General features: G+C 35.4%; 1 pseudogene; it reads left to right on the top strand.

Moving 5' to 3' along the window:
• The first annotated feature begins 9048 nt into the window (after positions 1–9048).
• LOC125220168 (receptor-like protein EIX2) lies at positions 9049–12211 on the top strand (annotated as a pseudogene).
• The last annotated feature ends 4526 nt before the right edge of the window (positions 12212–16737 follow it).

The following is a 16737-nucleotide window of genomic DNA, read 5'->3' as shown; positions in this document are numbered from 1 at the left end:
GCAATTGAAAGGAATAAACCCAAGAATAATCAAATAACTACAAGAGCAAGGCAAAAACAAAATTAATTGGATAAAAACTATGAAATTAGTGCATCTTCACCAAGAATTCTACAAAAAGGTGTTTAGCTACCCATGTTCTTCACAAAAACCATGTTTAAAACACAAGATTCAATGAAATACATGGAGAAAAGATTAAGATACTCCTGTAAGAATGAATCTATGGAATTGCAACTTCAATCTTCCGATTGGAAGTCTTCAATCTTCAATTCTATCTCTCAAAGGTGTTCTTGGGGGTGTGTGTGAGTGTTGGAGGCGGTAGATGTTGAATCCCTGTGAACCCTAGGCGTTTTTCCTTTAATCTTCCATAAAAAATCGCGTTTTTGCCAAAAGAATACGCCAAAATAGCATACCCGGCCGGGTGGAATTATAAAGAGCAAAATTCACCCGGCCGGGTGGTCATTTTCGACCCCTTTCTGGCCATTTCCCGCAGAATTACAGTACCCGGCCGGGTGAATTTATAGTGTAATAATTCACCCGGCCGGGTATACATTTCTGGATAGCCAGTGTTCTTGTAACGGCCATAACTTCTTCTACCGAACTCCGATTGAGGTGTGCAAGATACCCACGCGAAGCTCTTTCGAAGACGAAGAGATTGATATGCATTATGGGCTGATTGGACTTCAAAATCTCCAGTAAATATTGTCTAAAAGCAAGGCTGCTGCACATCCACATATTTTGTACCTTTTTCTACACATTCTTAACAAAATGGTCAACATACCAATATAATAGAGAAGTATATATAAACATGTCCAATAATAGACAAAATATGATCAAATTCATACATAACCACCCTCTAAAACCATGTAAAATCCAAGTATATCAGTGTGGTATAGCACTGAGCGGATCTAACAACAAGGCATGTCTTTATACTATCTACTGAAAGACGAGTCTTGATAAATACTCCCCCCGTCCCTGAAAATTTGTCACTTATTTCCTTTTTCGTCCGTCCCTAAAAATATGTCATCTTTCACTCTTACTATTTTTGGTAGTAGACTCCACATTCCACTAAGTCATTCTAACTTACATTTTATTTTAAAACTAGTATATAAAAATAGGACCCACATGCCAATGAATTTTTCAACCCACTTTCTGTTATATTTCTTAAAACTCATGCCTGGGCAAATGGTGCCAAATTTTAAGGGACGGGGGGAGTAATTTTTTCTTAAACAATACTCCCTCCGTCCCGGCCTAAGCAAGACGTTTCTATTTTCTAAGAAGGGACTCCTATTCACAGAGGGACTAAAATGGAAAACCGGAACTCTTTATTCGCAGACGAAGGGAGTATAATTTATTGAATCTACAATTTTTCTGCAGTGCTCCAACATTTTCTCATACTTCATTTTTTTTAGGATAACCCTTGAGAGTTCATATATTTAGAGAGAGAAATCAAATACTCCCCCCACCCTATAATAAAAGTCATATTTGGTGTGAGCACGGGTTTTAAGAAATATAAGAATAGTGGGTTAAAAAAGTTAGTGGAATATGTGGTCCATTTTTATATATTGGTTTTATAATCTTATGTGAGTGGAGTAAGTTAGTGGAATGTGAGACCGACTTACCATTTATGGTATAAGTAAAATGTGATTCTTATTGTGAAATGGACTAAAATGATAAAATGTGACTCTTATTATGGAACGGAAGGAAGGAGTACTACATCTTTCATTCACTGTTAATAGTTTTAATTATTTTAATACGAATGATATGAATTTAAATATAAAATTGTTAAACAATAAAATAGAAAAACATAGCTATAATATTATTGTTAGAAAATGAAATTTATTTTATAAGAAACATTTAAATATAAAAGTATATTCCCTCCGTCCCAGCTCAAGTGATTGAATTCTTTTTGATCATTGAAGATGATAATAAATAGTTAAAGTGAAGAGAAAGTAAACTAAGAGAGAGAATAATATAGAAAAAAGTCGTATCTACATTATTCTTTTACTTATTTTACTTTTTCTCCACCTTAATTATTTATTATCATTTTTTTAAACACGTGCTGAAAAATAGTCAAGAGACAAATGAGAGTATTAATTTCGATAGGGAGCAACTAAAATAGAGAAATAAAATTATTAAAGAGTACTGTTTTAGTTATATTGTTTAAAAAAAGCGGGGTTCTCACAATTTCATATCAACCATGTACTATCGTTTTCATATTTATGACATCAAATTAAGTGGGACTCTATATATCCTAGAATATTGACTTGAAAATTTCAAAATTTGACATAAACGCGTATTAAGAGTCATGATTACTCGGAGGATATACTCATTCTCCATCAAAATCTGACCCATTTTAGTTTTATCTGGTTTCTAATAATTTATCGCTGTTTGATCTGACACAAGTTTTAAAAAATTTAATAAACAATGGGTTAAAAAAGTTAGTAGAATATGAGTTCTATTTTTATATATTAGTTTTATAATAAAATGTGAGTGAAAATAAATATGAAATATGAGATCCACTACCAAAAATAGTAAAAATGAAGGGTGACAAATTTTTATAGACGAACCAAAATGAAAATAAGTGACAAATTTTCAGAGACGAAGAGATTGTTTTGGACGTTAGTATAAGTATTTACTCCCTCCACCCCACTCAGGATGTCCATATTTTTTAGTGGCACGAGATTTTAGAAGGAGCTGTTATGTGAAGTAAGTAGAGAGAAAAAATAGTTAAATATTTTCATAAGGAGAGAAAAGAGAGGGATTCCAAATATAAAAAATGAGCATCTTGAATGAGACAAACTAAAAAAGAAAAATGAACATTAAATGAGATTGATGAAATATTTTGTTTTCATTTAGTAAGTGGGCCTCATATTCAACTAATCATTACACTCACATTTATTATAAAATAAAATAAAATAAATAAAAAGATAATAAAATAAAACAAATTTAGTAATTATGTATATATATATTTTTTTTCTTAAAAAGAAATGATTTACAGCGCTGAAGTAGGAGTACTACTTATTACTTAGAAACTGAGTCACAATTCTTGGTATTCTCAACTCCCAACAAACGATGATTGCCTCAAATCAAAGTGTGGCTGTTTTGTTATTTCTGATCTCTCTAAGATTAAGCAACGCCATATTCTGCCCACTCATTGAACAACACTCCCTTCTAAGCTTGAAGAACTCTGTAATCGATCCCTACCATCATCTCTCTTCATGGAATGTCGACGTCAATTGCTGCAAATGGAAGGGCGTGACCTGCAACAACTCAACCGGCCATGCTCATCGCCTCCGCATCTCCGGTTTCGGCTTAAGAGGCCAAATAAATCCATCTCTTGCCAATCTCCAACACTTGACTCATCTCGACTTGAGTCTCAACACCTTCCATCAAACAATCCCTTCCTTCATCGCCTCACTCACCAATCTCGAGCACTTGAACCTCTCCTTCGCCGGTTTCCACGGAATGACGGAAACATCCCCTATACCATCGGAAACCTCACACATCTGCGCAGTTTGGACGTGGCCGGGTTTCCAAACATGGTATGGGGAGATCACCTGAACCACTACCACAACATACATCTCACGGGCTATCTGGAGATGGAGTATGTCGCGCCTGCGACCTCTCCGAACGTAATCCATGTCGACAATATCCAGTGGCTCTGGCGGCTTTCGAGATTGGAGGCTCTCAACATGAACTATGTGAACCTCAGTGATCGGGCTCGATACATGCATGGTTTTATTGGGTTTATTGTACTAACATGGCTAATAATGTGCAAAAAGAGTGGTAAATTTGAGTGTGCAGAAGTCGAAAAACGAAGAAATAGAGAGTGCAGGGTCAGCCGGATCAACTCAAGAAACGAGTGAAAACAACATGAAGAAGTGTCGAGTTGATCCACTGAAGTTGCTGAACTGATCCAGTGGTATCATGCCTCTGCAATGATGAGTCACAGGAGAGAGAGAAAGAGCAAAGACCCTTCTAGAAGAGGCAGAAATGTCAAAGGAAAAATGGGCTTAACCTAGGGATTTGAGACCAACATACGCTCTACAAATACAGAGAGATTGCAAGAATTCCAGATCGCTCATCACTCATCAACTTCACTCACTCAAGTTTTAGCTTAGTTATGGAGTAATTTAGTAGCTGCAGAGGAGTCACCATTCCACTTTCAAGCTTTCAAGCTCTCAACTCTTCTTCCTCACCAAGGGAGACTAGGCTAGATCCATTGGCAACAAATCTGCTAAGAGCATGGGGAAGGGGAAGGCGGCGACCTCACAAAACCCGGTCTCGCCTTCAGCAGTAGCGCATGCCTATGGGAACTTGGTCAGGGTCGCCATGCAGAGGATGTTGTTAGACACGCACAATTCCCTTAGGGAGTGTCAGGACCCGAGACAAGCCTTATACCTCAAGAAGATGATCGATGATCTCCAACGCCAGTTGGAGGTGGACTAGACTATGTCTCTCGCCTTATCTATAGTGCACTTGTTTTCATTTCGACTCTTCCTATCGTTGTAAAAAAAAAAAATTTAACTAAGCAAAGGTAGGGTTTTCCTTTAATTTTTGGTGTTTTTTATTTATTTTGCTAATTTACAGCTTACATAAATATTAGAAAATAAATACAAAATAATAGTTAAAAATATAGGGCGGGTTGTATTTTACGAACTCAAATCCCATATCGGTTGTGAGAACAACAGGTTTGGGGTATACAGACTAAATAGGCTCTCTCACCTAGCAGGCTAGTCTTATGGGCTGAGTTCTCCTGTTTGGTCTGTATCAATTGGTGCTTTCATTGAGAGCCCAAGCGGCTCGAAGTGGTGGCCAGGCAATGAACTCGTTGTGACCAACGAGTACGTTTGGGACCGACTGGGAGTGGTGACCCAGGGAGTAGTGGCCGGGCAAAGAATCCGCCGTGACTAATGAGAACTCAGAGTGGTGGCCTGACAACAAACCAGGCGTGACCAACTAGGACGTTGGCCGTTGGTCGAATGTTATGGACTCAATTCCCACATCGGTTGTGAAAACAACTGGTTTAGGGTATATAGAGTAAATGGGATCTCTCACCTAACATGCTAGTCTTTTGGGTTAAGTTCTTCTGTTTGGTCTGTATCATTGTAGGGCGCCCCACTGCAGGTGAATGGGTAGGAGGATACAATGCTGACGCGGTGGATAGTGGCGAAGCCATATTGTGGGCAGGGGGCCTGGTCCCCCCATCAATTTTTTGATTCCCTATATATCATACTCCCTTTGTCCTATAAAAATATGTGCACTTTCATTTTCATCCGTCACTTAAAAATATGTGCATTCCATTTTTAGAAAATTATGTCAATTTAATACTATAGGTCCCGCTATCTAGTAACACCACTTTAACTACCATTCTCCTCATCTCTCTTACTTTAACATATCATTCTCATTCTCTCTCTTATTTTACCAATTTTGTCTTAGTTCCCGTGCCATATCCATTTCCTATATTTTTATAGGGCAGAAGGAGTATATGCAAAAAGAAATACATATGTCACATTTATGGCCCAGATGGTTGGAGACAGCGTCTCGTGACCCATAATGGCGCAAATTAGAAACCCTCTGGCGACATATTTCTTCCCTTTACTCTATTTATGCTTCTCTTCCTACTTTTTCTTCACTTTTCTTCTACTTATGCAATACAATGTGTATATTCTAATAATCTATTATACTTTTGTTCTCTTTCACTGCAAAAAACTTGTTAATTAGTGACGGATATTCCGTCACTAATTAGCAATATTTAGACACTTAACATGATTAGTGGCAGAATGGGTATTGGCAGGTGCGTTATTTAAAAACTTGTCACTATAAAACTTTAGTGACGAATACATAAATGGTAAGTTAGTATTAGTGACGGAATAATCTGTCACTAAATAGTGACTGATCTTTTCAGTCATTTTATTTGTAACTAATTCTTGAGCTAGCTGTCGCCGTCACTATTCCATTCGTACTTGACGTTTTTTTGGTAGTGTTTTACACCATTAATTATGTTAATTTTAAATTATTTTCACTTCATAATTAAAAGATGTTTTCATCTATTTTATATTTACACAAAAATTGAAAATATTAAATATTACTCCCTCTGTTTCATAGTAATAGAGCCATTTTGCCATTTTGGTACGTTCCAGAGTGTAACAGCCCGGATTTCTAGGGTATAATAAATACGGCGACTGCTACCTAGGCGAACTTAAATGCAACAATAACATAGGCTAGGGTTTCATTTATAGAGATTTGACCAAGTGTTTAATGAACTATCAACGCAATAAGTCAACGGCTAAATCACGAAAATCAAGATTTAATAGATAACATAGGCTAAGCTCAAAAGTCAAGGGTTTACTGTAACACCAACAAAACGTAATATTTCCCAATATTCCAAATCAAAGAAATAAGTTCAAAACAACCAAAGATAATAAGTTTCCAAAAATTCAGCGGAAGCATTCCAAGAGAAAGCGAAGCCATGTATGAAGACACGACTACACTCAAAGTTCCAAAACGTTTAAATAGTTATGCCACCCTTACCATAGTGAACTCGAGGTTTAACATTTAATTTAAAAGATAGCATCGAGTATCACAAAATATTTCATGGACTGGCCAGTCAAACAATACCTCCCATTTTCTCATCAATCAACGATATCATGGTGCGACGAAGTGTGGCCACACTTTCGCCCACGAGACCGGCCGACTAGTAAGGACGGCTCCCGATCTCCAGTGTACACTAGCCTGATAGGGTTTGCGGCCCTACTCAGACCCGAATTCGTTTATATAGCCCTATAGCCTAATGGAGCGCACTCGCAAACTAGGCATCAGGCACACACAATATCCAAAAATAATCATAGGCATGGCATAACAGTTCAATCCACCCTTATTGCTCCACTTTCATAAATTTGCAACATAATAGAGAGTTTAAGAATAAAGCCCACCTCGATTTCCTTCGATTTCAAGTACGTACTTCTTCTTGTTATCACACCGAGAACGCGAGCTATTACCTTTAGTTTATGTATATCCAAGTAAGTCTCAATCATGGATCAAAATCATGCATGTTCTCACGTTTCCCTTCTTCCCTTCGATTATTTTCAATTTCATCGTCCAAAATCAAAGTACGATTATCATATCGTTTTTATTCGCACAACAACTCTAGATTTATCATCAAATCGTGTCATGCATGAGTGTTTCCCACACACAACACACGCACACACACACAACACATGTGCATGCATACCGAGGCGTGCACACACACGGTCGCACACACATACACGGTCACACACGCACACACACACACATATGCATCCCAAATTCATCGATTGTTTTCCCCTTCACTCAATCTAAATGCATGTGGACTCAAGAACACCGATTGATCGGTAGAAGAAGAAAAGATCAAAATAAAAATACCTTTTCAATAGAACAAACGGTAGGAACAAGTAGGATCTTGATTCTTCAACAAATTCTCGAATTTCAGCTTCAATTCTCCACACAAGATGAAGAAATAATGGAGAAAGTAGAAGAAAAATTTGAGAGAGAGAGTGGGAGAGAGATCGGCGAGAGAGAGGGGGCAATTTTTGTGATGCTAGGGTTTTGACTCTCCCTCTTATATTTATAGAGTGTAAGATATAATCCAATAATTAAATAAATTAAGATTTGGAGGAAATTTGGTGGGTGATTGGCGTTATTTCTAGTGAGAAATAAGAGGGAATTCGAATTTCATGCTATTTAATTAGCATATAATTTTATTTGGATATTTTACGGAGCAGAATAAAATATCACGGAGCAAGAATAAAAATAATAATTCTCCCCAATTAAATAGGAATAGGCGTGATTTTCAATTCATACTCCAAGGAATTAATTAAAATCTTAATTTAAATAGGATATGACAAGATCTTCTTATATGTGGCAAGATATGCTAGAATATTTGAATTTATTTATGGAAGAGAATAAACAAGGGATCAAATAATATAATAATAAAATCCCTTCTCCCATAAAGTAGGGGATTTTCGAAAATCACCCTTGAGACAAACATAGGGGCCGAAAATTTCGTCAATTAAATAAGGAATATTGGACTTTGGATTTAATTCAGATAATTATCCCAAGCAATAATTAAATCCAAGAAAAATAAGATTTCTTCTCCATTAAATAGGAGGGGTCGAAAATTCCACTTAATTAAATAATGTTCCTATTAAATTCTCACTCATCCCTTAGGAAAATAATTCACCACAATATTATTTCACCCCGCATCAAAATATTCACATATTCGAATTTCACCTCCACTTCACATTTTCCACCGACTTTGACCATTCCACGGCCACGTCATAATTTCCACAATATTGACTATTCAATAGCCACGTCACATATTCAACAAGTTTGACTATTCAACTCAAACTCAACTCAATATCGCAATTAGGTCACACAGAATATTGCAATAAATCACTCATCATTTAATTCCACATACATCATAGCATTAAAAGCATTTAATGCAAAAATTTTCACGTCACAAAAATTAGGGTTCGAAAAAGCGGGGCGTTACATAGAGTCATTTCCCTTTTTAATAAAAGTTAACACATTTTTCCACACTTACTTTACTCTCACTTACTTTTTTCTTTATTTATCTCTCTACCTTTTTCATTTTACACTTTATTCTCCATTTACTTAACTCACCTAACACAATTTTTCTTAATCTCCTTGCCGAAAAGAAACGCTTCCATTACTATAAAACGAAGGGAGTAGTAAATATTTTGAATTTCCGATGTCACCAACATCAAATAAACCCTATAACTATTAACAGTGACTTCCCCTCGTTGAATTCCTAGCTTTGCCACTGGTGGCGGAGTATAAGGTGGCGCCCTATTCATTTCATTCCATATTAATTGAAATTTAAAAAAAATATATATTTAATGAATTAAAAAAAATAAAAATAAAAGAAAAAATAAACAAAAGGAAAGAAGACAAAATAAAGAATAAAAAAAGAATATTCATATAATAGAAGTATAGAACACGTCAAGACAGTAGCATTATTTGTTTTAAATCGAAACAAGTTGCTCACAATTCTTTGAAGTCCCGTCAAATAAACTTTGAGTGTCCCAAATCCAAATATGTCTGTTTTGTTAGTATTTGTGATTTTTCTAAGATTATGCAACGCCTTATTCTGCCCACTCATTGAACAGCACTCCCTTCTAAGCATGAAGAACTCTGTAATCGATCCCTACCATCATCTCTCTTCATGGAATGTCGACGTCAATTGCTGTAAATGGGAGGGCGTGACCTGCAACAACTCAACTGGCCATGTTCATCGCCTCCACATCTCCGGTTTCCTTTTAAGAGGCCAAATAAATCCATCTCTCACCAATCTTCAACACTTGACTCATCTCGACCTGAGCCTCAACACCTTCCATCAAACAATCCCTTCCTTCATCGCCTCACTCACCAATCTCGAGCACTTGAACCTCTCCTTTGCCGGTTTCCACGGAAACATCCCCCATACCATCGGAAACCTCACACGTCTGCGCAGTTTGGACGTGGCCGGGTTTCCAAATATGGTGTGGGGAGATCATTTGAACCACTACCACAGCATACATCTCACGGGCTATCCACAGATGGAGTATGTAGCGCGTGTGACCTCTCCGAACCTGCTACACGTTGACACCGTTCGATGGCTCTCGCAGCTTTTCGAGATTGGAGGCTCTCAACATGAACTATGTGAACCTCAGTAGAGCAAAGGAGTGGTTGCAGGTGATCAACACACTCACTTCTTTGCAAAAGCTTCATTTTCAAAATTGCAGCCTTGATTACATATCTCCTTTGAATAATCTCAATGTTACATCTTTAACTCTAATTGATCTCTCTTCTAACAACTTCCATTCCTTGGAGTTTCCTACATGGATTTTGGGGCTCAGAAATCTTAGTTATCTTGATCTTAGAAACAACTCCTTTGTGGGGCCCATTCCAAGTAGTTGCAATGCTACCAAACTCAAGTATATTGATCTCTCTTCTAATTTTCTAAATTCAACAGTTCCAAGTTGGATGTACTATTCTTGTAAGGAGTTGGAATTCGTCTACTTGGATTTCAATTTCCTAAATGGTACAATACCAAGACAGTTTACAAACTTGTGCAAAGTTAAAACACTGTCCTTGTCTTTCAACAGATTTGAGGGAACCATGTCTGATTCATTTGGAAATATGTCAAAATGCTTTTTGGAAGGTTTGGAAGAGCTAAATTTGCAGTTTAATCAGCTTTCCGGTCCGTTATTAGACCAACTAGGAGAATTCAAAAGTCTCGAACGACTTTTTCTTAATAAGAATTCGTTTTCGGGTATGATTCCCAGAAACTTGGGGAAGTTGTCATCATCGTTGCAAGTTTTGGGACTATCCCGAAACAATTTAACCGGAGATCTTCCCGATAGTTTGGGCCAGCTTTGCAATCTTGAAAGGCTTCACATTGGTGGCAACAAGTTGAAAGGGGTTGTGAGGGAAAGTCTGTTTGCAAATCTCACAAAATTGAAGATTTTAACTGCTTCTCAAAATGAGTTGAGTTTGAGATTAGGTGAGGATTGGAGTCCTCCTTTGCAACTTAAGCAACTTAGATTAGGGTCTTGGAGCTTAAGTGAAGGCTCCCAGATTCCTTCATGGATTCTGAGGCAGAAGAATCTTTCAGCTTATCTTGATTTGTCTGACACTGGAATCTTCTCAGATAATGTTCCTAGCTGGTTTTGGGAGATTCAGTTTTTGAATCTATCTCACAATCACCTCCATGGAAACATTCCGGATATTCGTAGCTCTACAGAAAATCAGTATGTGTACGCGAGTAGTAACCAGTTTGAGGGATCTTTGCCTCGAGTTGGAAACAGATTGAGGGAGCTGGATTTATCGAATAACTCGTTCTCTGGAGACATAGCTCACTTTCTATGTGATGACACGTACGATACATACTCGTTGGAGATCCTTCACTTGGGAGACAATCATTTAAGTGGGGAGTTGCCAGATTGTTGGATGAAATGGCCTTCTTTGAAGTATATCAACATAGGCAACAATCAAATGTTTGGAAGCATCCCGACTTCCATTGGCCTTCTTGCAAATCTTCTATCTTTGAATCTTCACAACAACAAATTTTCTGGGCGCATACCTTCTTCAATGCACAACTGCAAGAAGATGCAGAAAATGGGGTTAGCAGATAACAGACTTGGTGGGGAGATACCGACGTGGATAGGAACAAGCCTAGTCGAGCTGAGGATTCTCATATTGCGCTCAAACAATCTGAGTGGTGAGATATCGCCCGAGCTTTGCCAGCTGATCTGTCTCCAAATATTGGATCTCTCAAACAACAAACTCTCGGGCATGATACCAAGGTGTGTTCACAATTTCACTGCCATGGCTAAGAAGAAAAGCCTGCCTGATCTGTACCAACTGTATGGTGGTGAAAAGTCCATCTATTCTTTCTCAGTCTATATAGGAGGGTTTATAGAGAGTGCATTGATAGTAATAAAGAGAAGTAAACTGCAATATGACACCATTCTTCCCTTGGTAACTACTATTGACATTTCAAACAACAGTTTGCATGGAGATATCCCAACTGAGGTGACATATTTATTGGAATTGAAATCCCTTAATTTGTCAAGAAATGAGTTGGTGGGTTTGGTGCCTGATCATATTGGAGACATGAAGCAGTTGGAATCACTTGATCTATCAAGAAACTCTTTATGTGGTCAAATTCCAAACAGCCTTGCATTCGTATCTGGTTTGGGATCTCTGGACTTGTCTTACAATAACTTGACAGGAAGAATTCCAGAAGGCACACAACTCCAGGGCTTTAATGCAACAAGCTTTGTTGGAAACCATCTTTGTGGGCCGCCATTGACAGCAAACTGCAGTAGTGAAGGGAAAGTGGAGAAGGCCTATTCAGCTGATGGAGTTGAGTGGTTGGATGTGTTTTTTTGTTTGGGATATTCAGTGGGATTTTCAATGGTTTGCAGTGTGTTATTGTTGAGCAAGAGGTGGAGAGATGCCTATTTTGGTTTGGAAGAAAGGATGTGGAACAAGTTGTGTGTGTGTGTCGTTGTCAAATGGAGAAGGATCACATCCTCTGTGTGACCTATTTTATGTTTTTCTTACTGTGGTGTGTATGTTTCAATAATGTAAAATATGCAACGTGTTTAGACTCTCATGTGCTTCTTTAATCAATTTATTCAAAAATCATACATGTCTTTGTTTATCACCACATGTAAAATATGCAGTGTGCTTAGACTCCCTTGACAATCCCTTGCGCAGTTGAGCCGTCTACGCCATCTCGTAACGTGATCGCCGCAAGTCCACCCGCCTAGCCCTCATGCCTCCAGGAAGAGAGGAGCTACTCCATCGTGAATACACCGTCAATAATATGTAGTACTCTTTGTTTCCCACAATAAGTAATCAACTTTTCATTCTGTGTTATCCCACTATAAGTGATTGATTTCTTTTTATGACAAAAAGCAAACCCATAAAAAAGCAACACCTTTATTTACACTTAACTCAATAAATATCATTTTCTTAAATACCTTGCCCGAAAATAACTCCTCACATATAATAGGACGGATGGAGTGTATCTTTTGAGGTTCCATGATTACTTTTTATTGTTTGTTTTAACGGCTAACTTTATTCTTAACTATTTATGATTTTTATTTTGTTGATTTAATATTTATTGATTATTTGATTTTGAAGTTTATTTCAATATCCTGGAAAAAATATGAGTACAACAAAAAATCTCCAAATGGCATTTTAGTGAAGGATAATGTCATGAGTACGTGACACAGAATTAGTGACGGAAAATGCTGTCACTAATCAGCATTTGCAACCACATATTTTGTCGGTATGGTTACTAATACTAGTGAAGGACAAATCTGTGGCAAATATTTTTTGCCGATAACGTTAGAGTTCTCTCCCCCCTCCGCCATCTTTCTATTTTATTATTTCACTTCATCTTTGTTACTATTTGTTTCCGGCAAAGGCCGAATCATTGAGGTGGAAGTCTGCATAGCAGAGTCGAAGGTAGAGCTGGTGGGGGTCGAAGGTCGACAAGTATGTTCTCCCGCAGCCTCGTGGTACGGCGCGACTCCACCTGAGTGTGTCGTTGTATATATACTCCTAGGGATGTGATCAAATACTAACAATCTTAATGTGCCACCTAACACATTATATTAAAAATATCAATACAGTGAGCTGAATATGTCAACGTAAATTTATGTTAACATTTTATAAATGTCAAGATAAATTTGTGTTGACATACTAATGATATTAAATTGACATTTTTAATAAATTATACTCTCGTATAAAAGGATTAATTATATTGATCCCTTATAACTTTATTAGTGTACCATACGCATAAATTTATAATTTACTAAATCGAAAAAAATAAAAAAAACGTCATCTCGCGAATATTTGAATACAAACAAATCGTATTAGTGTTTTTAAATCATACAATGCGTTAAATAAATTTATAGCGATGCGATGCGATGCGATAGTAAAACGTAGACTCGGACTTTGTCAACAAGGGGAGTCAATTGATATACTGGTGAGTATTTTTTCGACTACATCCGACTATGAACAGTGGGTGTTTCTAGAATAGTACTCCTATATTCTTTTTCAACTATAAATTGATATTTGTTCTATAAAAATAGAAAAGAATCCTGATTCTTTCCTACTCCGTCCGTTTTACAGTAATAGAGGCATTTCATTTTTCGCACTTATTTTAAAAAATAATTATAAATAGTTAAAAAGGAGAAAAAGTAAAGTAAGAGAGAGAATATTATAAATAATACTCTTCTCTATATTATTTTCTCTCTTATTTTACTCTCTTTCTATTTTAATTATTTAATATTATTTCTTTAAAATGAGTGCAGAAAATGAAATGCCTCATTTATTCGTGAAACTGAGGAAGTACTAGTTTTTTAAAAATGATACTGATCATGTCTAGATACCTTTCGAAAGAAAAGATGTGGTGTGAGCTTTACTTCAATTTTTTACAGATCAAAACTTGTGTGCTAAGCATCATTATCTCATTTATTATTCGGCTATATTGCTAATTAAGAATTCAACTCTTAGATGAATACTGTCTCAGTATTAAAAAAATAAAAATATTAAATTTTATGCACAATTGATAAATAAAGTGAAAAAAATTGGTTAAGTAAAAGAGTGGAAAAGAAAAATAAGAAGAGTAAGAGAGGGGAAGAGATAAAATAGTGAAAGTAGACTTAGTAGATTGTTGGATCCATGTCCTAAAATGAAAAGATTCCAAAATTTCTATTTTTAAGAAATGAGCCAAAATGGAAATAATTGCTATTTTTAAAAAACGGATGAAGTATATTTTATTTTTAAGATCTTAGAGCATCGAGGGAGGTATATTTGATGCACGGTTCGTCGTCCGTGCACTGCCGGCTCATCCTATTGAAGGCGTGGCACAGGCCTAGATGGACACGCATTGTGTACGTCTAACGCCATTCACGCGTGTTGCTCATGTGGGTCTCTTCGTGTGTTTTTTAATGGTGCAACCAATGTTTTAAAAATTGGACCGGTGAGTGAACCAACGAGGCTACTGGTTCATGGTTCAACCGGTCCGACCGGTTGAACCACTTTCACCATTGCAAATACATATAATAAAATATATAAAATTTAATAAATAATAAATTATAATTAGTAATAATATACACTAATAATAAAAACATACTATTAAACTTTATGTATATTAAAGTAAATAAGAACAATATTTAAAATAAGTGAATGATAAAATTTAAATAATCTTTTTATCGATAATAATTAAATACAATTTTGGGTTGTCCATGATTTAAAGATCCCTTTTTCTATTTTTATATGTGGACCTCACATTCTATTACTCCTTCCATCCCACAATTATGAGTCACATCTGGTGTGGACACGGGTTTTAGAAATGTACTCTCTTCGTCCGCCATTAGGAGTCACGGTCACTTTTCCGCACTCGTTTTATAAAAATGATGATAAATAATATTACAAGTTAACGTTGGAGAAATAGTAAAGTAGGTTAGAAAATAATGTTGAGAAGATCTTCTCAATATTATTCTCTCTCATACTTTACTATTTTTCCACTTTAACCAGTACTCCTAATAGCGGACGGAGTGAGTAGAGAATAGTGGGTTGGAAAAGTTAGTGGAATATAAGGTCTACTTATTATATTGATTTTATAATAGAATGTGAGTGAAGTGACTTAGTCGAATGTGAGACCTACTTACCATTTAGGTCATGTTTGGTTGTCAGGATTCTGTCTGGAAAAGTAATCTGATTCCTTAAATTTTAAATTCTTGTGTTTGTTTCGGTTTTTAATCAAATTGGGAAAGTAATCAGAATCCGAGAACAAGGAAAGTTAGTACAACTATCCAGGATTCCGAATCCTAACTTTTCTTAGGTATTCTTTTTCTCAGTTGTAGGATTCTTACATATTTAAGCAATCTAGTATAGTTTTATTATTATTATTACTATTATTATTATTATTATTATTATTATTATTAATTACAATGTTTTAATGATAATTTAAAATTATAAATCATACTTAATTTCAATATAATAAATAAGTATAATTAAAATGGTCATAATTATAACTATATTTTATAATAATTCATAATAGTAATTAATAACTTATTAATAATTAATAATTTAAATATAATTATATAATAAATAATAATTATTATATTTTATAAATTAATAATTAATCAATAAAGTCATAGTGCAATTTTAATTTATAAAATTTATTCAATTATCCGTAAATATTATAATTATAGTATAATAATTATTATATTTGTTATTATAATAAATGAGTATAATACTCCATGTAACCATAATTATAATTATATTACTATATATTATGATGGATAATCCATTTTTAAACTATCCATCGTAATATTAAATATAATAATATAATTATTGTTATTTATAGTTAAAAATTTATTAAAATTTTTACAATATTATTCTTCTTTATAAATAAAAAATAATAAGTATATTTTTAGTTTGGTGTTTAAATTCATATAAATTTAAAATTTTGATATTGTCCAAACACAGGAAAGTAAAGTTACTAGGAATCATATTCTGTGGACTCATTTTCCCTGCCAACTTTACTTTCCCGCCATTCAAACATGGCCTTATGGTAAAGTGAAAATGTGACTCTTATTGTGAGATAGACCGAAATGACAAAATATGACTATTATTGTGGAACAGAGGAAGTACTAACTTTTTACACTCACAATACATTATAAAACTAGAACTCCCTCCATCCCACTTTAGGAGTCCCGGTTTACCATTTTTGGGTGTCCCACTTTAGGAGTCCCGGTTGAGTTCGGCACGGGTTTTAAGAAATGTTAAGGAAAGTTGGTGAAAAAAAATAGTGGAAAGTGGGTCCTACTTTTTTATATTAGTTTTATAATAAAATGTGAGTGGGAAAAAGTTAGTAGAATGTGGGGCCTAATACCATTTATAGAATATTCTACAGATGGAGTATTAAACCTGGGTCCAACATTCGAGTTATACACTTTCACAAATTCAAGAAATTTTTTAAAATCCGTGTCGAGTCAAAATGATTCTATAAATGGTAGTCGGATGGAGTACTATTTAAAAATATATATATATATATGGTTTTACTATTTTCCAAAAGAATTATAATCATTTTTTATTTTTTGAATTTTTTTTTACCTCATCCCTATTATAAAAATCCTCCCCTTTCTCTTTTTCATTTTCACTCAA

The sequence above is a fragment of the Salvia hispanica genome, chromosome 1 (genome assembly GCF_029641045.1).
Source record: "Salvia hispanica isolate PSC_SH4W2 chromosome 1, Shi_PSC_v1, whole genome shotgun sequence".
Classification (NCBI taxonomy): Eukaryota; Viridiplantae; Streptophyta; class Magnoliopsida; order Lamiales; family Lamiaceae; genus Salvia; species Salvia hispanica.
The sequence above is the reverse complement of the archived record's forward strand: the minus strand, read 5'-3'. Positions and strand labels throughout refer to the sequence as shown.